This window comes from Pelodiscus sinensis, chromosome 18 (genome assembly GCF_052426305.1).
Source record: "Pelodiscus sinensis isolate ZL-2025 chromosome 18, ASM5242630v1, whole genome shotgun sequence".
Classification (NCBI taxonomy): domain Eukaryota; kingdom Metazoa; phylum Chordata; order Testudines; family Trionychidae; genus Pelodiscus; species Pelodiscus sinensis.
The window spans coordinates 12,581,110-12,608,696 of NC_143069.1; the positions used below are offsets into that span (position 1 = coordinate 12,581,110).

Consider the following 27,587-nt stretch of genomic DNA (forward strand, 5'->3'; position numbering starts at 1 on the left):
TCAGCTAATTTACTATCCCACTCAAAAATTTACTAGCTGCCTCACTGGCTGAGGGGCAAAATTCTGTCATGGGGCAGAAACTGGCTCAGAGACAGAAAGAATATTAATACATGCTCAACAGAGGAGAATAGAGGAGGCCTAAAGGGTCAGTACTAGTCCTTCTGTTGTTTAATTTCTTTAGTCATTCAGAAAGAAGAGTGAACAGTGAGGTTGCAGATGGCACAAAATGCCCCGTGTAAGCAAGCATGCCCATCCCTCTGCATCTTCCTCTGACAGAGACCACCCCTCATAGAATCATAGCACCATAGAGCTGGAAGAGACCTCAGGAGTCATCAAGTCCAGCCCCCTGCCCAAGGCAGGACCAATCCCAACTCAATCCTCTCAGTCTGGCCTGCTGGAGTATTCCTACAACGAAGAAAAGGGGGGAATTACCAGGCCCTCGGGGTGGGGCAGTCCGGGCTAAGAGCAGTAGCACCAGCCCCAGGCTCCAGCAGGGCTGATCCCTCAAACATACCCACGAGGCCGAGGCAGAGGCGAGCTCCCAAATACAGCCTATGGGGCTCAGGCATGGGTGACTGAGGAGTGCAGGGCCCCTGGCCTAAGGAGGAGGAGTACTACAAACACAGAAGTGTGTATGGAGGGGGGGGGGGCAGAGGGGATTCAAGCCCACCGGACTCCAACCCAGCCCAGCCCAGCTCAGGGTCTTAACAGTGACAGAATCCTCCTGCAACATGCTGATCATGTTTCCAGTGGTCCTCAGGCTGGTTCCCCTACTCTCCCCTCAGGTATTTCTGTGTCCAATGGTTATCCTCAATCTCCCTGGGATATACTGCCAAAGGTAGAAGCAGCAGCTCCTAGGTGCCAGGAGTGGCAGGGCTCTCCAGAGGCTCAAGCATGTCTTCTGGGCAGCCATGGCTCCCTCGGTTTCCTACTACAGCAGCAGCCTTCTGGGTGAGACTTTTATTCTTCCTCCTCCTGCCCCACCCCTCTGATTCCAGCATATGGGATGTGGCTTTCCTGGTTCTGCCCACTAGAAGGCTCACGGAATTCCCTCTCTGCCAGCCTCTGAAGTAGACCATAGCACCTTGCCACACCCAAGGGCTACGTCTAGACAGGCATGATTTTCTGCAAATGCTTTTAACGGAAACGTTTTCCGTTAAAAGCATTTGCGGAAAAGAGCATCTAGATTGGCACGGATGCTTTTCCGCAAAAGCACTTTTTGCGGAAAAGCATCCGTGCCAATCTAGACTCGCTTTCGACATTTTAGCCATCAGGGCTTTTTTGCGCAAAACAGTACTGTGCTGTCTACACTGGCCCTCTTGCGCAAATGATTTGCACATGAGGGCTTTTGCCCAAACGGGAGCAGCATAGTATTTCCGCAAGAAGCACTGATTTCTTACAGTAGGAAGTCAGTGTTCTTGCAGAAATTCAAGGGGCCATTGTAGACAGCTGGCAAGTTTTTCCACAAAAGCAGCTGATTTTGCGGAAAAACTTACCAGTCTAGACACAGCCAAGGTGTAGCATGGTGGGGAACCTTAGGCCTGGCTGGATGCAGCCCCCAGCTTGTCTGGACCCAGCCCCCCAGACTCAGGGCACCTCCAGCATTGGGGAGCCCACCCTGGTGTTCCACCTACCTCCTCCCCCATCCTTCTGCAGGGCTGGAGCACACAAAATCTACTAGCCTGGGCTCCCCTAGGTTCTGGTGTGCAAGGGGAATGTGAGGAGCATCATTCTCCTTCAGGGTCCGTGGGGGGGGGGATTTTTTTGCTTCTCACTTGTGTGTGGCCTCCAAATGATTTTTCTGTGGGTCAGTGGCCCAAAAGAGGTCCCCCCACCCAGTCTAGCTGATCCCCATGTGTGGGGTCGGGAAGGAATTTTACTTGCATTAGACACCAGGGACCTCATGGGAGAGATTGTTTGTTTGGTTTTTATCTTATGTTGTTTTTGCCTGTCTCTGCAACTTGAACTGACGGCAGCTTACTGGGATTATCTGGATACAAATTACACCTCTTGGGTCCAGCACCCTCAGGACCTGACCAGTCCCAGAGGAGGGATTTTTCCAGACCAAGGGAGGTCATACCTGGCTCCCCTACTACCAGCCTCCTAGCCCTAGACTGGCTGCTGATCTCCTGGCTGCTCCCTTCCCCTGCCAGTCCTGCTGCCCTGCCAGTCCCACCCACCTTCCCTGCTAAGCCAAGCAGACCAGTTCCCTGTGCACTGCATTCCTGGATGTACCAGGCAGCCCCTATGCAGTGCGCTGGGTTCCTGGCCCCTCTGAGCAGCCCCATTGGGCTGTACCTAGAAGCCGAGTTGTGGTGTGCCAAGCAGCCCACTTGCAGGGAACCCGGCTGCCAGCCTTCCACTGGGTCTTCCTGGTCTTGGAACATCTGTGTTGCCGGACCAGGGAGTCACAGTTAACGGAGGTTCAACCTGTATTTCTCAGCTAATCTCTTCTCAGCCATGGCAGCAGCCTAGGGCACTGCTACACCGCTAGCCTTCCTATTTCCTGCGTGTGGTACACTAGTCTCCTAGAGTATGTCTACACTACCACCCTAGTTCGAACTAGGGTGGTTAATGTAGGCATTCGAAGTTGCAAATGAAGCCTGGGATTTAAATATCCCGGGCTTCATGTGCATCTTGCTGGGCGCCGCCATTTTTAAATCCCCGGTAGTTCAGACTCCATGCTCGCGGCTACACGCGGCACGGAGTAGGTAGTTCGAATTAGGCTTTCTAATTCGAACTACCGTTACACCTCATTAGAAAGGTGTAATTAGAATTAGAAAGCCTAATTCGAACTACCTACTCCGTGCCGCGTGTAGCCGTGGGCACGGAGTCCGAACTAGCGGGGATTTAAAAACGGCAGCGCCTGGCAAGATGCAAATGAAGCCCGGGATATTTAAATCCCGGGCTTCATTTGCAACTTCGAATGCCTGCATTAACCACCCTAGTTCGAACTAGGGTGGTAGTGTAGACATACCCCTACAGACAGTAATACATTAGCCTGAATTTGGTAAGCAGGTTTAGTGTGCAGATGGTGGTTGGGGCTGGTGGGTGTGAGATACAGGAGCTCAGACTGGACAATCTGGTGGACACTTCTGGCCTGGAACTCTGTGACTCTACTCAGAAAAACCAAGCCCAGGGAAGAGGGTACCGAAGTTCAGAAGGACCTATCAGAACTGAGGGAATGGGCAATGGGGTGGGAAATAAATACCATGCTGAAGTCACGCTTGGCAAAGCTGGAGGGAAAAGAAGGCAGTACAAATTGGAGAGAACAGCTGGAGCTATTTACATCCTTGCAGGGTGCAAGATTAGCTGAAACAGGAGCCCTGGGCACGGCTCAGTGAAGATGGGCACCGCTCAATGAAGACCTTGTTCAACATGCATTCACTTAAGGGAAGCAAATGCTGAGATGTGTAATTCAGATATGAGAAGAGAATGGTGAGAATGTTACAGTGTCATTATATGAACCAAAAAGATGCTCCTAGTTCGACAGCTGTGCCCCATGCTGGCAGGCCCTGGGCACAGCACCAAAGAAAGGTCCGGATCTGGTGCTGGGAGAATTTGACCCTGTTTCAGTTTCTGGTGATGAAAAGCAGTTTCTATTCTCATCCCAAGGCTGCGGCATCTCTCTCTGGCTCACACAGACAGCAAAGAAATGGAGATGCTAGAGCAAAAAGCGGCTGTGGCTTTCTGTCCGTTTTAGCGCCGAGGAACCACTCAGCTGGGAACAGCCGTCTGTCGCTTGTTTTTGTTTGCGGGTTTGACCATGGGAAGAGAAAGGGGATACAGAGCAGCAGGAGACCGCAGCTTCCCCTTAACCAAGACCAGAATGAGCAGAGTTGGGCTGGGAATGGAGAGCTAGGTTTTATAATGCCCTGGTCTTTGTGCCCTCATTTGCACCAGCACAAAGTGAGTGTGTAGCATGATGTAAATAAAGCACCAGACACAGGGCAACTGCAAGTTGCCCACCTAAATCCAAGAAGCAGAAGAGAAAGGTCACTGGAGAAAGCCTCTAAGCCTCAAGGAGCAGAGCAGAACACAGCAGTGACCAGCTGTGGCTTCCCATTGGCCTCAATCCTGCAGACGAGAGGGTTGACCCACCGCACCAAGACACTTCTGCTCCGAGGCCGTGAGAAGCATCTGGCAGAGTAGAGACTGGAGAACAGAGCTAGAGCTTTGTCTAAGACCTAAGGAGATTCAGGGAAGATCCCTTTATTCTTGGGAGAGCAGAAGCTGCTGCAGAATTTACAGGCAATTGAAGGAAGGCTGATCTCCCAATGATTCTCACACTGTGCCTGGGGCTTGTCTGTGAGTACTGGGCTTTGTTTCCCTCTTAAGAAAAGTACAAGTAAAATTCTCCTGTCATAGACAGAGCACAGAGAGTTTGTCTCGGAAATTCTTGTGCGCCATTAAGGCATGAACAATGTCCTGCCCATGTTTTCTACCATGGTGGGTGCAAAAATGACTCCCTTGGATTTCGATAGCTTAAGGCTTTTACAAGAATACCTTGTTGGCTTCTTATTCAACCACCCAGGTGAAGGAGCAGTGTGTTGCTTTTCATCTGGTATTGGAAATTCTGCTAAAAATTGGGACGGTCATTTCAAATTTCAAAGGGTTTTCTGGGCCTGCTTGTAAATAGGGTGCTGTGTGGGAAATGTGCAGTCTGGGCCGAAGAGCTATCAGGTTGCAATGAGACAGTCACAGCAAGGCAGGGTGAGGCCTTTTTGCCTCAGGGAGCAGCCTGCTTTCTCTCGTTCTCTGGTTTTGGTTCTTGTCTGTTAAGATTCTCAATTTTAAGCAATAATTTCTCCCTCTGTGTGCTGTGAAATAGGACACCTACTCTTTGACCTGTCTAACCTTCTTTCCTGTGGTTAAAGCATCTGCAGGCACCAGAACATACAAGCCTTCCTGTGGTGTCAAAGTACTTGTCCCCGTGGAGACAGTGCCTGGAATACCAAAGCAAAAATTCTCCAACCTCACGCACAGTCCTAACTGCATTGGCATCTCATGGAAATTCTACCGCTATCAATCATTTTCACATAAAATGAAAAAAAAAGGTTTTTTTTCCCTTAAAATACTTGTATTTTTCTTCTCCCAAAGCTCTGAGTTTTACATCCCAGCAGCAGCTGGCCTTGAACTGCATTTCCTCAGCAGGTGAGCACTGACTTGAGTTTGCTTTGAAAGCAGGGCTGCTTCTTGTATTGGTGCCATCTTTTCTAGCCATAGTTGCACCCATGTAATTATTGAGTGGCTGAGTGGCCCAGTAACATCCACTGGCCCTGCTTCTCCATACCTGGCATTGTGGGTCATAGTTTAACTCTAAGAGAAGTTATTTTAAAAAGCCACCTTTGTGATCTGATAGAGCTTCATACCTACATTGTATTTGTGGAAATAGCTGTATAAGGTGAGCCACTGTGGATTTAAACTCTATAATTGGTTTATCCCTGAAAATCACAATGAAAAAGAAACTCAAACTTTGCAAATTTCACATTGGCAGTTGTGCAGTCTTGAACAGCTATTCTATTCCAGTCCAATCTATATAGATTACTATACCATGCTCACAGTAGTGTGAAAGCCCCTTTTCTGATCTTCACACTAATTAAACTATGCTTTTTTAAAATGACAAATGAAGTCCATGAGCTTTGCAGAGGTTTATTATTCAAGGTTCTGCATAGAATCGGGTGAATTTGTTTCAGTGAAGAGCCAATTCACTGGAGTATGGAAACTGTAATTTTGAGTTGAACTCAGTGAATACTTTTAGCTGAAATAAAAATGAAAAAAATATAAAAAGCTGAATGGTTTGTGTCGTCTTTGTATTTTGAAATAGCATTTTGTTTCAAAAGTCAGCTAGTTTAAGGAAAAAGTGGAAGAAATTGAAAAATACTTCCCTCCCCACAAAATGAAAAATGAAAAGAAAAAAGTTTCATTTGACCCAAAAGGAATTTGGGTTTTTTTGGTTGTGAGTGTGAAGGGAGGGGGGGTGTTTGTTAATCAAACAAACAAACTTGATTGATTGATTGATTGATTAAAAGAGAAAAAATCAGCTTCTGATCCAATTAATCTCCCCCCCCCCCATATTTCAATTTGACCCCCCCAAAGCAAAAATCCTCAGGATTTCATTTCAAGCCCAGCATACTCAGGACTTTTGAAAATCAGGTCCAATGCAGGCCCCAAGTTGGGCTGAGCCCTTTCTTTTCCTCAGATGGTGGATCACGTCCCTAATAAGAAAGGGAAATCGCTCATGTTGCATGTTTTATGGTCTCTGTTTTTCCAGGGGATCTCCCTGCTCCTGAGCTATTTCTGAGCAAGTCATCCGCTTATGTGGGTGACACTCTTCTTTATCGGTGTGTCATCCCCACGGAGTCCGTCGTGAGCTTCGCTTTCCTTTGCAAGGATGGCAAAGAAATAACTAGGAAACCAGCCATGCCAGGGAAATTTTCCTTTGACTTCTCCTATCATGTGACTGAGCAGAGTTCAGGCAACTTTTCCTGTGGGTATCAACACAAAGGCCGCCATAAACAAGTGCAGAATTCAAACCTCAGCATCGCCCGCTACCTGCGTGTCACAGGTGAGGAGGCCTCCTTGTCTCAGAGGATAAAAATGCTCCTTTTGTTTAGTGTTTTGTTTAGAAGCATACAGGGGGCCTATACCTGCAACCCTTGCTCCAGCAAGTGTCTCTGTCAATGGAGACATGGCATTGAAGTGTTGGTCCATAAAAGTTTCAGAATAGAAGCAAAGAGAGTATCTGTTCCTCAGAGCAGCTCAGCATGGCTGGTGCAATACACAGAGCCCTTAATTGCCATGAGATTGAACGGGAGTGTCTGACAAAGAGTATTTCTCACTTTTCACTCAGCTACTTTGCAGGGTGGGAGGCTCAAATGTCCCCGTTCTCTAGGATCTCCTCTTTAGTAATAGCCAGTGCTGGGTGCCTCGGGGGGAAGGGATGGAAACTACAGAGTTGTTTGAATAATATTTGTTGAATGATTTTTCCAATGGTTGTATTTTGCTTTTTTTTTTTTTTTTAAATACCCACTAGGATTTCTTCTGGCTGAGGCATGGTTCTGTGTTTAAGGCAATGGCCATGTAGATTCAAGCCATGTAGGTTCAAATTGCCCCTCAATAATTGATTGTAATCATGAAAATTTAAATTCATAAAAATAGAAATGAAAACTGAACACCCATCATGTTGTACAACTGTGAAAATTTAAATTGGTAAGAACAAAAAAAGCTTCAAAATAAATGTGAATATTGTCTGATAAAATTATAAACTATACAAAGCCTGTGCTGCCATGCTTAACTCTGAGGGACCCTTCACATTTCAAAACAATGGTATGAGACCCTCTTCTCCAGCAAGGGAAAGAAGAGACTGCCTTAATGTTAGCAAATCTAAGGGGAAACCTGCTTTTGCTTTAACATTTCCTGCTCTTGTAATTTTTACACAGAGAAATCCACCAATTCCAGCAGCCAGGATCCAGAGACGACCTCTTCCCATGGTAAAACATCTGATTCACTCATGAATTAGGAGATTTCTCCAGTACCCTTTTCCTATCGCTCAGCTCCCTTCTTGAAGACCTGATACAGGACGTCTTCACCTGTGTTCCACTGAACAGCCTCCATCCAGTTAACACTATTCCCACAGTGAGGCTGTTCGTTCCTTAGCAGGATACACCTCAAGGGAGAGCAGACGGTGTTTCTCCGACTCCCAGCTTCTACCAGGGTGCTCCATGGCTCTTCTGCCTGCAGGAGCCCGGAGGGGAAGGCTGAGTCAGAGCTTTCTTGGGTCACTCTGAAACAGAATAAAGAACCTTGAGGCCAATTTGTGCTGCCTTGTCCCAAGCAGAGCTTCCAATGCTAAGATCCTCTGCAGGATCTGAGCCGGCACAGAAGTAGGCCCAGAATATACATAGATAAACTTCCAGATAAGAGACACCTGGACAACACTGCACTGACTTGGTGATGTCCACTCAACAAGGGCAGGCAAAGCATTCCTACACCCAAGACATTCACACACGGGTCACCAGCTTCTGAACTCTCCTTAGACCTCCCAGCTAACATTGCCAGGTAACAATGAAAACATCCACTTCTGCTAAGTGTCTGTTAGCACCAGGCCCAGACATAGTAGCAGTTCTCACTAGGGTTATCTCCTTGATTTGTGCAGACTAAGTTGAAAACAACAGTAAGTCACTGTCCTTCTAGTACTATTGATGGAAAGGTCAGATTGGTTTTCTCAACCCAGCCGTCTGTAAATGAGGGTCCCATATTTCAGGTTACTTGCCCATGAGGTCATGAAAGTAAATAGAGCTGGTTAAAACAAAACAAACCAAAAATACAGAACTGTTTTTCATTGAAAACTGCAAACTTGTCAAAATCAAAATGTTTCAAGAGAAAGTGTCAGTTCTGATGAGATTTTTAGAGAAAAAAAGGTCAGATGAATCTTTTTGACTTCCATATTATATTAATTTTATGAATAGTATATTAAAAGTATGAATGATATTGATACATGTTTTATGTATATAATTTGTATTAATACTAAACTTATTATTTGATACAATGATTCAACCATCTCAAGATGAAATCTTTTACCTTAACAAAAAGAACATGATTTAAATTTATCAAAACAAAAATTTCACTAGTTTAGAATACTTTTTTTTAAAAACAATTTTCCTTTTGAGGGAAATGTAAAATGTGTGACTTTTTGTTCCAATTGGGATGAAGACAAATTTTGAAATGATAGAATTTCCAACAGAATGGAAAATTTGGTTTCTGAACAGCTCTAAAAATTCATTGTGCCATTCAGTGAGTGCCTCTGTAACATCTGATGCTTGTTTTTTATCTGGTTGTCAAAGGGCTGGTCATCAATATAAACCAAGTTTCCTTTTATTTTCTTTCTTGTCTAATGTTATTGTGTTCTGTCAATATTTGTGTTACTTTGGTTTTCTAGGACTGCAAATGATACTTGGAATTACAATTCCTGTCACCTTGTGTCTGTGTTTGGTACTGTATCTAGTAATAAGGAAAGGTATGTACACAACTATATCTATTAGAAAGTAGATAAGACAAACTTAGAAGACATCCCCTTCCATAATGTTCTCGGACAAGGACAGGGAGCCAGGATAGAATCACTGGTAGACATTTGCATCACATTTCTTTTAGGGATAGGCCAAAATCAGAACCTCAAATGTGAATCCAGCTCAAATTCAGGGGTTTGGCTCTGGATCCTGTAACAATCTGGCAGTGTTTTCCAGAACATTCCAGGTGAAAATTCTGCTAGAAAACATTGAGTGTATCTCTGTAATTCAGTCAAGGGGAGCTTTTTATCCCACCTGACTAGAACAGAAGTGTGAGAGGCTTTATAAAGAGATGATCTAGGGTGCGAGCTGAGTGGTCCTTGTGGAGGAGTCTTGGGAGCAAACAAGCTTGGGTTGTGGCTTGGGTTGGGTTTTGTTTATCTCTTATGAATAAAGCTGAATGTCAGAAAGGGGTTCAATTCTGACCAGCTGTAATCTACATAAATAGGAACAATGAAGTGAACTAGCTTACTCACAAATTGCCAACTTGGAACCTGTCCTTACAGCTTTGATTTGAGTAACGGACCTAACCAGAAGGGCAATCTCCCTTTGATTTGTCCTGAGAGATCAGAAATTTCATAAGACCAAGTGCTTTTTTGAGATTTGTGCTATTTGAGGCCAATTTTTTGTGAGAATGACCAGTGACATTTTAGAACTGCAAAATCACAACATTGATGCCTGGTGTGACCTGAAACATGCACCCTTAGTCCTACCCTAAATCCAGTTCAAGTCACAACTCCAAACCCTTTCTCCTTACCCCATAACTAGTTTGCTTTATGCTCCCTTTTTTCTTTACTAATGTTGTGATGAGTCATTTAGAAGGTTTCACTAACATTTCTCTGTCTTTTCAGCTCCATGTCAATGTAAAAACCAAAGGTAAGAGGATACTACCTCAGAGTAGCTTTAGGAATATAAAATGCAGGACAATGTAGTACTTTAAAGACTAACAAGATGGTTTATTAGATGAAGAGCTTTCGTGGGCCAGACCCACTTCCTCAGATCAAATAGTGGAAGAAAGTAGTCACAACCATATATACCAAAGGATACAATTAAAAAAAATGAACAAATATGAAAAGGACAAATCACATTGCAGAACAGGAGGGGGATGCAGGGGGGGGGGGGGAGGAAGGAAGGTAAGTGTCTGTGAATTGATGATATTAGAGGTAGGGAGAGTGGGATGTTTGTGAGTTAATGGTATTAGAGGTGATAATTGGGGAAACTATCTTGGTAATGGGTGAGATAGTTCAAATGTTTGTTGAGTCCTTTTTGGAAAGTGTCGAATTTTAACATGAATGACTATAGGAATATAGTATTTGACTTAGAATTATCCTGCCCTGAAGGAGGAAGATGCTAGTGGGTACAAAAGCACTGAGGGTACAAAAGCACTGCAGGCTTTTGCTGGCAGAGTATGCAAATGAAGAGCTCATTAGCATTTATCATGCTGTCATTTGCATATCTCTGATTGTCAGGGATGGTACTTGGTCCTGCTGTGAAGGCAGGGGACTGGACTCAATGACCTTTCAAGGTCCCTTCCAGTTCTAGGAGATAAGCAATCTCCATTAATTTAATTTTTTAAAAAATTAATTGATGCTTTTTGCACAAGAGGATTTTTTGGCAAAACAAGCAGTATATATGGGTCCATTTTGTAAAAGAAAAAAACCTTTTGTTTAAGATGCCTCAAAAAAGTAGGTATACAGGATCTTGCACAAAAGGATTTTTTGTGCAAAACAGACCATCTACACTGCTTGTTTTTGCCCAAAAATCTCTTGCACAAAAATCATCGGCAGAGATATATATTCAAATGACAGCACAACAAATGCTAATGAGCACTTCATTAGCATACCCTCTGCCTGCAAGTTGCAATGTAGACATAGCCAGAGGGTCTGTTCTTTATTCTGCTGCTGGGTGATCATGGGTGAGAAATTTTCCTTCTCTGTGCCTCAGTTTCCCCATCAATATAGTGGGGGTTATGAGGTTGACATTCTTTGTAAAGCAAAATTTCTAGGGTTTCCAGATGATAGATGAGCCTAAAAACTGCCTGTGCCAGGCACTTTCAGTCCCACTGGTAATTCGGGGAGAAGGAAGCCCTGCATGCTGTGTCATGGTCCAGCTGGTACAAGGGATGACTCTGAAATTCAGTAGGAGACAACAAAGGAAGTGGAGTCACTTCCTGAGATTTTTTTTCACAATTTTAAATCTTCCACTGAAGATTTAAAAGATAAATAGGCCCAGACCTCAAAATTCAGATCTGGATCATCCCAAATTCTGGATTTGTTTGAGTCTAGACTCTTGCTTTGAGATGTGAAATAGATATGAGCTGTTTGTAAAACTGAGGTCCAGGCTTGGGTTTGGATTCCAGAGCCATCCTCCACCAAAAATCAGAGATGTTTGTGTGACCTACTGTAGACACATGGATATACACCTTGTAGTGCCGGTGGAGTACTCCTCTCCATTTAAGCTAGAGGAAAAACCATCACTAACGAGCTACTGTAATTGCTGTTACCAGCCAGGAGACAGAGACATAATCACATTTGCTAAGCCTGAACATCAGGTGGGTGGATGTGATGTTAGCCCAGAACTCTCTTGTTTTAACACAGTAAGTACAGGTGACTTTCCACACTCACTCACATCATATTTCTCTAATTTTCCATAGGGAGCAAAATGCAGAGGGGAGCACGGACAAAACTGCAGCTGGGAAGCTAGTTGGTATGAAGTTCAAGCCTATTATCATCTTACTTCTTTGAACTACGGATGGAATTTTCAAATACTTGAATTTGCAAAGCACAGGGTACATGAGGGCAGTGCATTAATTAATTCATAGGCCCAGGACACTGCAGTGCGGGGCCACTTTCTATTTGTATCCTGCTGACTGTGCCACCAATTTCCAGGCAGTGGCTCAGGCAGCAGGATCCTATTTAAATGGCTCCCAGCTCATAGTTGTGGCACTACCCTGGCAGGGGCCAGAGCTGCTAGCCTTTTAAATAGACACAGCAAAACCAAATGGCTGCCAGGCAACATGGTAGTGGCAGGGCCAGGAGCTGCGAGCCCTTTGCAGTGTTTTTACTTCAAAACCTTTGGCCCCAGACAACTCTGTGGTGAGGCTAGTCCCCAGCCCCGCCCCTTCTGCCCCAGGCCCCGCCCCTTCTGGGAGCCAGCCCATAATTACCCACCAAAATTAATTAAGTGGCCCCCTTGAGAAAATTATTGCCCAGCCTTGCTGTAGTATCAGCCTGCAGCATCAACTGACTTTCTCATCATCAACACATTTCTAACCACAGGCAGGAGGGTGAATATACACTGCAAGTCATGGTCTGATGCAAATGTAGGAGCAGGATCTGGAGGATGTATTTCTGCTGAAAAGCAGATGGTGCAGCAACCCATTACGTAGGCTTCTTCTCGTCCACTGCCATGAGCCATAGATCCATCCATTCCTAGACCAGAAGGGACCGCTGTGATCATCTGTTCAGATCTCCTGTGTGGCACAGGCCAGAGACAAGCCCTGAAGTAATTCCTAGGATCATGGGGGAGGGAATCAAATCTTGACTTTAAAATAGCCAGTGATGGAGAATTCACCACGACCCAAATCCAAATGCATAATCCCAGGTTCCATTTTTCTTGCAGTGGATGCCCTGGTAGTAAAGATCCCAAAGTGACCCCGATCACCTCTCTCATGTAAACACGTCGGCTACGTCTAGACTGGCCCCAAATTCCAGAAAAGGGATGCAAAGCAGGTAAGTCAGCATAGGGAAATCCGCGGGGGATTTAAATATCCCCCGCGGATTTAAATAAACATGTCCGCCGCTTTTTTTCCGGCTTGGGGAAAAGCCGGAAAAAAAGCGTCTAGACTGGCGCGATCCTCCGGAATAAAGCCCTTTTCCGGAGGATCTCTTATTCCTACTTGAAAGTCTAGATGCTTTTTTTCTGGCTTTTCCCCAAGCCGGAAAAAAAGCGGCGGACATGTTTATTTAAATCCGCTGGGGATATTTAAAACCCCCGCGGATTTTCCTATGCTGACTTACCTGCTTTGCATCCCTTTTCCGGAATTTGGGGCCAGTCTAGACGTAGCCGTCAAGTAGTAGATGAATGGCTATTTATTCCTCTCAGAGCGTAAAGGTCTGACAAGCCATTTTTAGAAATATCCCCATGCGGTCAGAACCCTTCATCATGACAGGGATTGAAGAGAGGTTTCAAATTCAGATGCTATGAGATCCCCCCCAAAATTATTAAAACTGGCCATAATTGTGGTATTTATGTTTCAGATGCCTCATCTGCTGGAGGTTCCCATTACACAGTAAGTAAAAAGAGACAACAAAGAGTGGGAATAGCATAGATGTCTACAGAATGATAAACAAAAGCTGCGAGTCGTCCTGTGGCACCTTATAGACTAACTGAAGTGTTGGAGCATAAGCTTTCGTGCATCTGATGAAGTGGGTCTTTGCCCACAAAAGCTTATGCTCCAACACTTCAGTTAGTCTATAAGATGCCACAGGACGACTCGCCGCTTTTGCAGATTCAGACTAGCATGGCTACCCCTCTGATAGAATGATAAACAGTAAAGGATAAAAAGAACAGAGAAGTGTTATGCACCCTTCAATACAATATAAAAACTGGAGATCACCCAACAAAATCCATAGGCAGCAGAATAAATACAAAGAGTCAAAGTGCTTTTTTCACACAACTAACCTGTGGAACTCATTGCCATGGGATGTGGTGGTGGCCAAAAATAGAACTGGATTAAAAAAAATCTTCATAAATTCATGCAGGGCAGGTCCATCAGTGGCTATTAAGAAGATAAGAACAGTCATACTTGGTCAGACCAATTATCTATCTAGCTCAGTCTCTTATCATTTGTACAGTGGCCAGTGCTGGGAGCTGAAGAGGGAATGAACAGGACAAGGCAAGCCTCCGGCAGTCAGAGGTTTAGGCACACCGGGGCAGACCCTGGTCACATAGGAAGTCTGTGGATTTAACCTACCAGTGACATGGGTCACCATCTGTGCAGCTTGAAAGCCAAACCCCAAAACTTGATGGCCCTTGCCAGCACCCCAAAGACTGCCTTTGCCAAATTTCCTGAATGTTCTGGAATATGAAGTCAATTTGTAATTGACAACAATAGTGTATCAGCGTTCTGCCAAGCACAGAAAGGAATGCCAAACATGCACTGGGCAGATACGATTTGCCCCGCAGTCCTGTACAATCAGTGTGTTATTTATTAGACCAGTTTGGAAAGTTGTGTTTATCAATGATGAATTATGTTTGGTCTCTTTGCGGGATTGCTGCGGTCTATCATGAAATCTCAGTTTTCTCAGAAAGATGCCAGCCCCTTTGCTTTGTGTTAATATTCACACTTTTTATTTCCAGGGATCCAAAGGCAAAGAGAAGAATACACAGGACTATGAATCACTAAACATCAGAGCCTTGGAGATCACTCCTTATTCTACCCTCCATCTGGAACAGAAGAGAAAACCAGCTGCCTCTGCATCTCAGCTCAGTAAGTAACCCACAGCGCATCACACTGAAACCCTAGACTGGGATCATCCAAGGAGCATAAGGCTCAGAGGCCCAGGTGTTTACAACTATTTAGCTGCTGATTTCAGAACCTTCATCTTCACAAAGGTTTTAGGCCCTGAAGAGTCGAAGTTCCACCAGGAATGGCTTTAACTACTGAAGACTCTTTACAATTCCAGCTGGGTCATTTGCACTGAGGATAATCTTGTCTCCCAGCCTGACTCACTTTGTCCTGTCATTAGTGACATTGGACCATGTCTAGTTATTCCTGCCAAAGGGACACCGAGAGTGAATCAGCCTAGAGCCATTGACTCCAGGGAAGCAGGGCTGATATACACCATAGAATCGTAGAATCCCAGGGCTGGAAGAGACCTCAGGAGGTCGTTGAGTCCAACCCCCTGCCGAAAGCAGGACCATCTGTGGATCTGACCCATTGATTCCAATGGAGCGACACCAGTTTACACCAGCAGGAGACCGGGGCCTATACATTTGCTTTATCTGAATTTTCTGAAATACCACTTGGCTGAAACTCCCTTTCTCCCATCCCCCACCCCGTTTCCCTGCACCACAGTCCAACACGTCGCTGCCAGCAGTGGGGTTTAGCTTGTCTTGTTTGATGCTGGAATTATCAGGGTAGTTCTGTGATAGCACATCTCTGTGTGCCATGCCCAGGCAGGGAAGGGATGAGATCTAAAGCATCCCTGACTCTGCTGTGTGTTCTCCCAGCATCCCCTGGACAGAGCAGCTGCTACTTTTCCTCCTGCATGGAGGTCTGTCCAGGAAATGGGCAAGGCATAGTCCAGGAGTTGGTGGAGCCATCTCCTTGGCTCACCGCCCCCACCCCCGGCCAGCACAGCTGAGGCAGCACACATGGGGAAGTACCCTACCCCGGCAACCACAGATTACTTCCCTGAAGCGGGGGGAAACCCACAAAGCAGCATGTGTTAGCGGGGGAATGGTCCCGCTATTGTGGAGAACTTTCCTGGCTTCTATACACCCCGGTGAAATGAACCAGCGAAAGGATCTGAGTCCCCGCTCCCACTTCCTTTACCCCATGGCTCCCTGATCCTGAGGGCTCCCCCTCCATTCTCCTGAGTAGCAGAGCCCTTGAAACCCCAACAAGGCTGGGCCCAGGTTTCCTGGGGCTTAATCCCCGACCTTGTAGTCACTAGGGGCAGGAGTTAGGGTGTCCCCACTCCGAGGTGCTCTCTTTACACTGCAGGCCTTCTTGGCCCAGTGATCACTTCATAAGGTTCAAAGCAAATACAATTTATTAAACAACAACGGATTAAAGAGAAAAGAATAAGAAAAAAATGAGAATGGTTAAATGAGAACACACAGCCCTGCTCTGTAGCACAGGGACATCAAAACAGCAGTCTGCAGGGTGTAAGGACAGTCCACAGTCTCTTTCTTAGAGGCCCTGGATATGCTGCAGGGGGGGCTACAGGCTGGACATGCTAGCTCTGGTAGTGACCACACAGTCTCAAGCTCGAAGTGGCCAGACCTCTCTCCCAGTCCAGAGCCTTTCCCCACACTTTGCTGGTCCCAGGTGCTCACCACATCCAGCTGCAGGCTGTGCTGCTTGGCCAGTTCCAGCTCCTTGTGTTGCTTCTCTGTTCCTTTTTGCTCTCTGAGCCCTGCCAGTCTGCTGCTCAACACAGGGTCTGCTCTCCTTGAATTGTGTATGCCTGGCTCTGCTACTGCAAAAACTGCCCCTCAGCACAGCTTGCACTCCTCTTAGCAGTGTCTCAGCTCTCTGTTCCTTTTGCAGGACTTCTTCATACAGCTTGCACTGCTCTTTTCAGCTCTCTGTCTTTGCAGGACCTCTTCTGCACACAGCTTGTTTGTTCAGAGACAGAGCCAGAACAATCCCAGCTCACAGGGAGGACGGGGCCTGGCCTCTCCCCTTCCTCACTGGCCTGTCCAACCTGTCAATCAGGCTGAGCTGGAGTGTTGGCTGCTTTCCATTGTCTCTGGGGTCAGTCAGTCTAATGAACTCTTCCCCTTCAGATACTGCGAGCTGGCAAACCAAAAACTCCCACAGTTTTAGTAAGGGGTAACAGTCCCCTTACACATGCACCCTGTGCTGAGGGTTTGTGGCAAAGCCACAATGTCTTTGTTTTTAGAGCCATCTCTTCTGCTTTTGTTCTCCCCCTTGCAGTGGCTGTGGCTGGTCTGAAATTAACCTTCTGCTCAGAAAAGCGACTGCTGGGAAATTCTCAGCCTGGCGCCTGCACCCAGATCCTGCCTTTGCTCTGCTGAGGCTGTCCAAATGGGTCAGAATAGAGGCAGAGAATCAGCCCATGTCATCTTTGTCTAGGATGTGGCAAAAGTGGCGTGTGACTCCCTTAACGACCTTACAATAAAGATACTCCCAGGCACAGGGAGTTTTAGGTGGAGCTGTGCTGAGAGTCTAATCAGCAAGTCTCTCTCCTTCCACCTATCCAGAGCAGGGTTAGTGAAATCAGTGTTTATCCAGGAACAAATGAGGGTAGTGTCATTAAAAACCACCCCCACTTAAATGCAGAGTTTGAAAACAAGAAGTCAAAGCATTCAACCAACCTCTTAATTCACCAGCCACTAGCCTTTCCATGCTGATTCCTTTCACACCATACATAGTGAGATGTTTTGGTTCTGAATCAAGGCTTCTTTTAAGGGCTTTACAAACCCCACAGCCTAGGGGTTCACAATAGGTTTAAGAATCAAATAAAGGATCAGCTTTTTGTTTTTGTTTTAAAGAGCCCCTGTGTGATTTGGGAGGTAAACGCCCCTGGCAAGTGAATGGGACTTGAACACTTAAAAATCTGAACCTTTGTGATTCTGAATCTAGCTAAAATAAGACTTGATGTATGAACAAACAGCCTTGTCTGTATTTACAGCACAAAGTTGGCATTGCTTTAATTATTATTGAGGAAACTTTCCATTGAAATACTGAAAAAAAACTTTAGAAATGTATTGTGCCCTTTATGTCTGCTGAAAAGCATGGCCCTGCTCCTGTACATTGTAGGAACTGAATAGATTTGTGAAGCTGTGTACTTACAGGTACAATGGTGAATTGCATTGTTTACAAACACCACGTTCTTTTCCAGATGCTTCATCTGCTGGATGTTTGCAGAAGAAGGTAAGTGCATAAGAACATCCAGACTGTCTCAGACCAATGGTCCATCAAACCGGCTGTGTCTACACTGGCATGAATTTCCGGAACTGCTTAAAATGGAATACTATTCTGTTTTCAGTTTTTCCAGAAAAGGAGCGTCTACATTGGCAGGCTGCTTTTCCAGAAAAGCCCTTTTTCCGGAAAAGCGTCTGTGGCCAATGTAGACGCGCTTTTCCGGAAAAGAGCCCCAATCGCCATTTTCGCGATCGGGGCTTTTTTCCGGAAAAGACTACTGGGCTGTCTACACTAGCCCTTTTCCGGAACAGTGTTCCGGAATAAGGACTTATGCCCGAGCGGGAGCAGAATAGTTTTTCCAGAATAGCAGCTGATTTTGTACAGTAGAGCATCATTGCTCTTCCGGAAATTCAAGGGCCAGTGTAGACAGCTCACAGCTTATTCCGGAAAAGCGGCTGATTTTCCGGAATAAGTGGCCCAGTGTAGACACAGCCACCCAGTATCCATCTATGACCATCTCTATTAATAGCTATTGATGGACTTATTCTCCACTATCTTATCTAACTCTTTTTTAGCCCAGTTATAATTTTTGCCTTCACAACATCTCTCAGCATTGAGTTCCAGAGATTTACTGGACATTGTAAAAAGAAATGTTTCTTTGTATTTGTTTTAAACTTCCTGCTTATGAATTTAATCAATTCTCATATTGCGTGAAGAGGTAAACAACACTTCTTTGTTCACTTTTCCACACCATTCATGATTTTATAGACCTCATTCATGATTTTATAGACCAAGTTGAACAGTTCCAGTCTTTATAATCTCACCGTATATGGAAGCTGTTCCATACTCCTCTTCACTTCCATGATCCAGGAATTTTTGACAATACTTTTGATAATCTGTGCCTGATCCTCCTCATGGCCCATGAAAGGCCCTGTCTCCATGTGTTTCTCTTACTTCTTGCTTAGAGCATTTCTAATGTTGGGATGAGGAGGAGCTACTGGGGATATTTGCATTTATGTAATAATTAAAATCTACTTGATTAAAGGACTTGACCCAATAGTGCTACCCATCTTATACAACGTTGAGGAGTTTTGAACCTAACATAGCTCCAGTCCTTTGTTTAGAAGGACTTTTCTGTTGTGTGTTTGTACAGCACCTAGCACCACACAATGCAATGGGTGACTTTGTAGTGAGCGGTCTTTAGAAAAGGGGTTTCCTACCCATATTCCTTCAAGTCAGGAAGAGACAGTTCCTGGCTCAGGGAGGGGAGTGCAGGATTGACTAGAAATTGGACTCCTGGGTTCTGTCTCTTGCTCTGATTGGTGGCTGTGATCCTGGGGCTCACACAATGTGGGTGGGAAATCGGAACTGTCCTGGTACTTGCCTCAGCGCTGGAAGGAAATGTGGTTAGAGCAGAAGTCAAGATCATGAGGACTAATTAGCTGCATCGCCTGGGAAGTACCACAAGTGTTAAAAGTGTCTCTACCAATGACCAGGCTGGTGAAGTTGCATGAATTATTATAAATATCCAAAGTCCTGCTTGGCTGTGTCTCTAACCATCAGCCTTCAAACTGGTTCCCAGAAATAGAGCAACCCCAATTGTTCTGTGTTAATGCATGTGTTCTATTTAAAGGAACCAGCAGACAACGAGCTGGCAGGTGAGGGGTATGAAATGCTAAACTCCGAATCAGTGCAGAACGCGCTTTATTCTACACTTCATGACACACAGTGAGAGGCCACTATCCTGTCTCCATCTGGGCTTGGTAAGTGAGTCATTCCCCTTTGGAATTAAACTTGATCAGGAAATCCTATGGATGCCTCAGCTTCATCTAGGCTGAAATTCCCCCCTCTGGGTCAAACCTTGAGATACTGAGTTTTGCTGATATCAGGGCAGGGAAGTGAGCAGCAGCAAGGTGGGCATTTGAGGGGAAGAGGATTATTTCAGTTGTAGTCAGCTCTGTCACACTCCTGACCAATTCTCCTAAACTCCAGAAAATCTCCTTCCAGACATGTGGGTTACAGCCCAACAATCCCCAGTGCATGTGGTTGTAACCATACTAGTCCCTGCCTGGCACCTTGTCTAATTACTTACAGCCCGTGCAAAGGGGGCATACGATGTAGAGAAACATTCCCCATGGAAAGCAAATGTAGGACAGGACATCTCCTGTTGGAAAGATTCTGCAGCCAGTTCATATTGTTTTGCCACAAAATTTGTCAGAAAATGGAGGGGGAAATCAGGATTTTTTTTCTTCTTTTATGACAAATGTTGCCATTATTGTTAAAAATTGAGTCTTTTTTCATTTGTTCGATTTTAAGTTAAAACCATGATTTTTCCACAGTGAAAAAAACCCCATTTCCCAGTATGTGATAGGTAAGTGTAAGGCAGAGCAGCCCTCAGGCTACTTTGATCTATGCCTGTTAAGGATCCACAGGGTCTGTGTGAGACCCCAGTTTTTAAACAGTCCCTTGAAGGAATCCCTTCAGTGTTCCAGACCTCCAAAAAATCCCACTTCTCCTTTAGCATAGGCTCCACAGACTTACTGCCTGGGAGACTGCCCCTTGGGCCTAGAAGGGCCCAAATCAGGAAGCAGAAATGATACCATGTGACTTATTGTTCCAATTAAGATGAATCAATATAGCTGATATTTCAAATATCTGAATGAAATAAGTCATTCCTCTGTTTTAATGTCTCTTGTAACCCTCCATACTCAGGCTGTGATCTGAATGTCTAGCCAGTGCCCCTCTAATTGATCTTTCACCACCAGAAATAAAGTGCCCGAGATACCGTCCAGGCTTCATTATGAGATGCTAAATGCAGCTGTTATTGTGTTACCTGATTCCGTTTTTTCCCTCCACAAATCAACATGCCCTTACAGGAAGAGTTTGGAAGACAAGTGTTTAAAAGGTTGAGTTCAGCACGTTGGGCTCCCACATCACAGGAAAGAGGACACAAAGATAATGAAGAAATTTTTAGAAACTTGGAAATACACAGAACAACAGAACTTGTCCGTTTGTTGATTGAATGGAGAATTAAAGAGTGACATAGATCTAACCAGTCTAATTTCTTAAATGGTGGTGAGATTCCAGACTCATGTGGAAAGGACATGTTGGTTCATATGCATAGAAGACGTACTTTCAAAAAAAAGAATGGTATGTATATATGGTGTGTAGCACATATAAAGAGAACTATCAATGTATTTGAAATAATGTTAATACAAGATGTAAAACTTAAAATCTCCAAGTTGATACTACAGATGTCTTTGCTTCATAGACTAATAGGAATTTCCAGACTAAGTCAGACCAGAGACTAGATATGGTTGAAAAAACATTTCCTACCACAAAACAATTTCAAACAAAAATGTTCAGTTGAAATGTTTCACTGGAAATTTTCAGAATTAAAAAAAATAAAAATTCCTTTTCATGTCAAAGAAATATTTGTTTCAATTCATCTTGAGTCATTTAAAAAAATGTTTAGAATCCAAAGTTTCATTTCAGTTTCCAAACCTTACAATTTTAATTTGGTTTTCATTTTGTCGTCTTTCTCTATTTTACACCAACAAAATGCAATAAAACAAAAGCTTTCCAGGATTATTGGTTTTCCCTTCTTTCTATTTCTTTCATAGAATCATAGAGCTGGAAGAGACCTCAGAAAGTCATCAAGTCCAGCCCCCTGCTCTAGGCAGGACCAATTCCAATTAAATCAATTTGGCCAGGGCTTTGTCAAGCTTTCATTTTTTTCCATTCTTAGGTTTTCAAAACATCACCGACTTTGGATAAGTTACAGAAGCAAAAGGAATACGAAACTCCATCAATCCACCACTTGGTAACTTTTCCAAAGGAGGAGACATCTTGCAAAGTTAGAATGGAGGAAAAAAAAGGAAAACCTGTGGGGACTGGGGATGAACACTGCCATACCTTTCATAGGACGGTTTAGGGTGGACACCCCAGGCTCTATGCTTTGAGGAGGCCTTATGGCAACTGCCTCAACTGTCCTATGGACTGGACTTATGGGGACCAGGGCAGCCTGAGAGATTATCTGGGGTCCTTGGCGTGGAGTAGGAGCAAAAGTCGCCTCCCTCTCCTCCCACCCCCACACACAGAAGCTGGAGAAACCTGGGCTCAGGGTTAGGGTGGGGATGGAGAAGGGATGAGACTTGGGGGAAAGGTTGGATTGGGGGCAGGGCAAGGGTGGTGTGTGGGTGGGGACTGTGGCAGAAGAATGCCCTGGGCCTTGAGCCTATGGATTGCCCCAGGGAGGAACTAGCCATCATTCATTCATTCTGTTTAGTCAGTTGCTAAAAAGGAAGAAGTAAAACCATCTAAAATCTCAAAAATTATTCAGCTTTCAAAACCCGAAACAAAAAGAAACTTTCAATTCAGCAGAAAGGAAACAAAAATGTTTGCCGTTGAGATGCTGGTGAAGTAATTCAGCCAAGATACCATCCTGAGAGAGGAAAATATTAATAAGCTGTGGGCTACTTGCATGATGTCGTATATGATATGCAGGGAAATGATCATGGGTAATTACACATCTGGACACTGTTTAAACAAGGTGCCTGCCTGCAGGATAGTACAATGTAATCCTCTGACCCTGCAGACACTGCAGCTGGTAGGTTCAGGCTTAGCTATTCCCCTGCAAGCATTTCCACTGAAATCTACTTCACAGTGGTAAAAGTAGGCATGTTTGCCAGGCTGGGCCAGCTCCTTAGCTGGTGTACTTCAGTGAAATTATAGCCATTGACATAAGCTGGGAATCTGGACCCACATCGGGAGATGAAGGCTCAGGATGAGTGACTGGCACAAAAACCAGAGTGATGCAGCGGCGAAATTTAGAGTGAAGTTATTTGGATATTAGGAAAAACTATTTCCCTGGGAGGATAGTGAAGCACTGGGATGGGTTCCCTAGAGAAGTGGTAGAATCTCCATCCCTAGAAGATTTTAAGTCCCAGTTTGACAAAGCCCTGGCTGGGATGATTTAGTAGTGGTTGGTCCTGCTTTGGGCAGGGGGTTGGACTCGATGGCCTCTTGAGGTTTCTTCTAGCCCTGTGAGTCTATCATTCTATGATTTCTCTGAGGGAGGTGATGTTCTGTGTCTATCCACTGGTGACTATTCTATTCAACCTGTTCTTCATGGGGGGTCAACATTTTAAAGGATTCTTGTAAAGGTGTTTTCAGGAGGGTATATGAAGAAAAAGTAGGACTCTGAGTGAAACTATAACTCTTGGGGTACGTCTACACTACAACGTTAATTCGAACTAACTTAGTTCGAATTAGTTAATTCGAACTAAGCTCATTCGAACTAACGGATCCAGACTAAAAAACTAGTTCGAATTAGCAAAATGCTAATTCGAACTAGCATGTCCACATTAAGTGGACCCTGAACCAGGCTTAAGGATGGCCGGAAGCAGTGCCGGCAGGGCATCAGAGGAGGACTTAGAGCGTGAAGCTGCTGTCTCAGGCTAGCCGAGAGCTGTGTTTAAAGGGTCCCGACCCCCATCCCGGACAGACAGTTCTCAGGGGTGCCCCGCTTGCAAAGCAGTCCTGGCTTGGATTGCCCGGAGTACCCACACTGGGCACATCACAGCACTTGGCCATCAGCCCGGCTGCACCTGCCGCACGCTGCCATCTGGGGAGAGGGGGCAATTGGGGGGCTGCAGGAGAGCTTCCACCCCCAGAAGCCCGCAGAGCCAGCCCAGTCCTCCCCATCAGGGGCTCGTACCCCATTCCTCCCTCACCTCCTTCCACCTACCCTTCCCTAGCCCCTTTTCTTGATGTATAAAATAAAGGACAATTGTGTTCAAAAATGGAATCTGTCTTTATTGAACAAAACTGGGGGAGACTGGGAAAAGGAGGTGGGAGAGGAGAAGAGAGAGGCTGGGAGAGGGGAGGGCAACTAAAATGATCAGGGGTTGGGAGCAGGTCCCATATGAAGAGAAGCTAAAGAGACTTGGACTGTTGAGCTTAGAAAAGAGGAGACGGAGGGGGGACAGGATAGAGGTCTCTAAAAGCAGGAGTTGGGTGGAGAGGGTGCATACAGAAAAGTTCTTCATTAGTTCCCATAAAGAAGGACTAGAGGACACCAAAGGAAAGGAATGGGTAACAGGCTTCAAACTAGTAACAGAAAGTTGTTCTTCACAAAGCAAAGTCAACCTGTGGAACTCCTTTCTGCAGGAGGCTGTGAAGGCTACAACTAGAACAGAGTTTAAAGGGAAGTGAGATCAAGTCATGGAGGTTGGGTCCATGCAGTGGTATTAGCCAGGGGATAGGAGTGGTGTTCCTGCCCAAGGTTTGTGGAAGGCTGGAGAGGGATGGCACGAGACAAATGGCTTGGTCACTGTCTTCGGTCCATCCTCTCCAGGGTTCCTAGGGTTGGCCGCTGTTGGCAGACAGGCTACTGGGCTAGATGGACCTTTGGTCTGACCCAGAACGGCCATTCTAAGCTCAGGGTCGGGGGTCTCAGTGGACCACCTTGATTTTCATGCACACCTGCTCCTGGGTGGCCAGGCTGGCAGCTCTCCTGCCCTAGACGGCCACTTTCCTGTGCCTAGTGCAGAGATCGTGGACGAGGTCCACGATGTCCGCACTAGCCCAGGTGGGCGCCCGCCTCTTGTGGTCCCGGGCAAGCTCCCAGGAGCCGCCAGCCTGGTCCCGGGAAGAGGGGCAGGGCTGGGGGGCATCAGGTGGATGGCTCGATCCGTGCCAGGTGCAGGGTCTGCTGGCTGGGTGCTGGCAGGCTTGCACCTGGCACGGGCACCGTAGCCAGCCCGTGCTCCTTTAAGGGGTCCGGGGCCGGGAGGGGGGCAGAAGAGTTTCCCTGGTGTTGGCCAGAGTGGCCACCAGGGAAACCTGGGGAGGGCTAGCCTCCCACTAGTTCGAATTAAGTGGCTACACACTCCTTAATTCGAACTAGTAAATTCGAACTAGGCTTAATCCTCGTGGAATGAGGATTACCTAGTTCGAACTAAGCACTCCGTTAGTTCGAATTAAATTCGAACTAACGGAGCGCTAGTGTAGCGCCTATGAAAGTTAGTTCAAACTAACGTCCGTTATTTCAAACTAACTTTGTAGTGTAGACATACCCTTGCAGAATAATTCCATATATGGACACTCTTATTCCAGAACGAATGCCTTCTTCCAATTAGCTAAGGGCTTGTCTACACTACAGAGAAGATTGACGCTGCCGCAGTCAATCTTTCAGGGTTCGAATTAGCAGGGCTAGTGAACACATGCTAATTTAAACTGAGAGATTTATCCAGCTATGTAATTAGCGTAGCTAGAGTTATGTATCTTAAGTCAACTTTCTCTTTTAATGTAGATCTGGCCGGATTAAGTTAATTCCAAAAAAGGCACTCTTATTTTGGCATAAAAGGGTCTAACCATGTTTTTATTCCAAAGTAGCAAATCCAGGGTAAATTCACACTTTACCTTATTGCAGAATAAATACATTGTGCGTAGTTAAGCCTGAGACAATTACCATGAAAAACAAACATATAAGAAAGCTCAATAAGGACAAAGCTGTCTGTGGGGAAAGGAGCATTTGATGAGAGGAGATTTTGAGGAGAAAGAAGCTATTTCCAGAGGCAGTAAGCTTTTGCTGACTCTTATCAACTTTTTATTTTCTTTCAACCACATCCTCTGGCTGGGTTTCTGAGCATGAATTACTGTCAACTTACATCGCCTGTACTTACATCAACTTTTTAAAACCACTGCTTAGCTCAGATCTGTTTTCAGGGTTCCTATTTCTACTGTATTTTCCTTTCAAACTTGATCATTGACATTTTTAGCTCCACTAGTTAAAGAGCAAAAAGAAGGGCACTCATTTTTCAAAATTAGGAAGCTCATTTTTTTTCCTCCATTGTTGTCAGCTGACGGTCAGGGCAGTGTGTGTGTGTATGCTTCCGAGAAAAGGTTTAACGTCCGTGTCTTTACTGCTAGGACCGGGGTCCCATCGCAGAGGGTGGCCAGCAGGCCAACAGACGTCCCGTTATATAGGAAGAGCTTATTACACCTTAGATTTTAACTGCTAGAACACAAAGTTCCTTCGCAGCGGGCAGCCTGGGAAAGGCTGGAAAGGTGCCCCAACGGATCTTGTCACCTGGGAGTGACACAGATCCAAACGCCTAAGCTCTCCTTATGTGTGTCCTTTTATGACCGGCTGAAGTTCTTTTAAATTGTGCTTGGTTCTGTTACAGCAACTGAAGGAGTCAGGTTAAAGCTTAAACAGTTACAAGTTTATTAAAAGACTTATAAAAGCATATGGTTACAATGGCTATTGCTCTATTTCTTAAATGCTAGCAAATATATATATATATATATATATATATATATATATATATATATATATATATATATATATATATATATATATAGGTCTTAAAAATGATCACAGGAAAAAGGTAAAGATAGAAAATAGAAATAATGGTACTAAGTGACAGCTTAATCTTTAAAGAGCTCTAACACTATGTATATATATACTTAAGCAAAGGACCACATCCAGGTACAATTTTTACCCCTTTCTGTGCCTCTCGACTCCAGCGTGTCAGGCCAGGGCCGGTCTCTCAATTCCTAGGAAAGACGAATACGAGGTGGGCATCCCCTTGGAACCTTGGGAGATCAAACACCAAACCCGACCAGCAGATAGATGGTAGATTGACACTCAGAGAAAATGCGCTGCTGGACCTATCTTTATACCCCTGGGGGCTCGTATTCTCTTTCTTATCTAAGATGCCGAATTGTACTGGTCCGTTTTGTGGCGCCAGTTCTTACAAGCAAGTTTCAAGTTAATTTACACTTGCAAGAGAGATAACTAAATTGTGAGCACTAGACATTTTTTTTACTGGGCGAGAGATTCCTCCCCCGCGGATGGATGTGTGTTCGTATCAATATGGGTTTGAGTCAAGGGCACTCCTTGGCAGCCTCTTGGTCAGCAATTGGCGTATCTCTGTTTACAGCCATTCACGGTCACACAGCCTGGGCCTTCTGCTCTGTGTGCCCTGGATGCTCCAGGCAAGCAAAAATGGATGTTACAAGGGGGTTCCTGTCTGGCTACAATTGTGGAACATAAAAGCAAGCAAAAAGATTTCACTATGAACTTCCTAACAAAAGAAAGGAAGAAGGAAAAGTATCTTTTGGCTTGAAATCATGTTCCCATCCAGCTATGGATTTTTCAGTGCAGTACAAGCAGTTTAATCAGTAGGATGATTCAAGTGTTTTTTAATTGAAAAATTGATTTTGACTAAAACAAACAACTTTTTTTCAGGAAAAAATCATTTTTGTCCAAATTTTATGGTTTTACAGCAAAAAGATGGAAACTGAAAATTTATAGGCAAAAAATTTGATTTTTTTATTCTATTTTCAGTAAAAAATAAATTGTTGGTTTTCCAAAAGTGAATGTTTTTAACAACACTGATTGTTTTTATTTTATTTTACCAAACACATTTAGGTCCACATTTTCAGTACAAAACTGTAACTTTTTCACAAGACGTTTAGAACATAAGATCGGCCATACTGGGTCAGACCAAAGGTCCATCTAGCCCAGTATCCTATCTGCCGACAGTGGCCAGTGCTAAGTGCCCCAGAGGGAGTGAACACAACAGGTAATCCTCACACGAAAACAAATATGATCTTTTCCAACCATTTCTATTAAACAGCATAATGTTCTAAATTAGTTCTCAACTTTCACTCATAAGACACTGCTGTAACATCAAGGATCTAAGACACATGTGACTGAAGATATTGAATGAAAGAGTTTGGAAAAACTTTATATATTTCTAAGGAAGGAAAGATTTGCTTTGGCTGGGGGTCAGGGGTTCTGGATCCTCTTTCTGGCTTTGACAGAAACTACATGTGTACCTTTGGGGAAAGTTGCAAACTGTCTTGTGTTGTGTCTTAGCACATTA

General features: G+C 44.8%; 1 pseudogene; it reads left to right on the plus strand.

The window, feature by feature from the left end:
- The first annotated feature begins 911 nt into the window (after nt 1-911).
- Nucleotides 912-19,420, plus strand: LOC149523233 (uncharacterized; annotated as a pseudogene).
- The last annotated feature ends 8,167 nt before the right edge of the window (nt 19,421-27,587 follow it).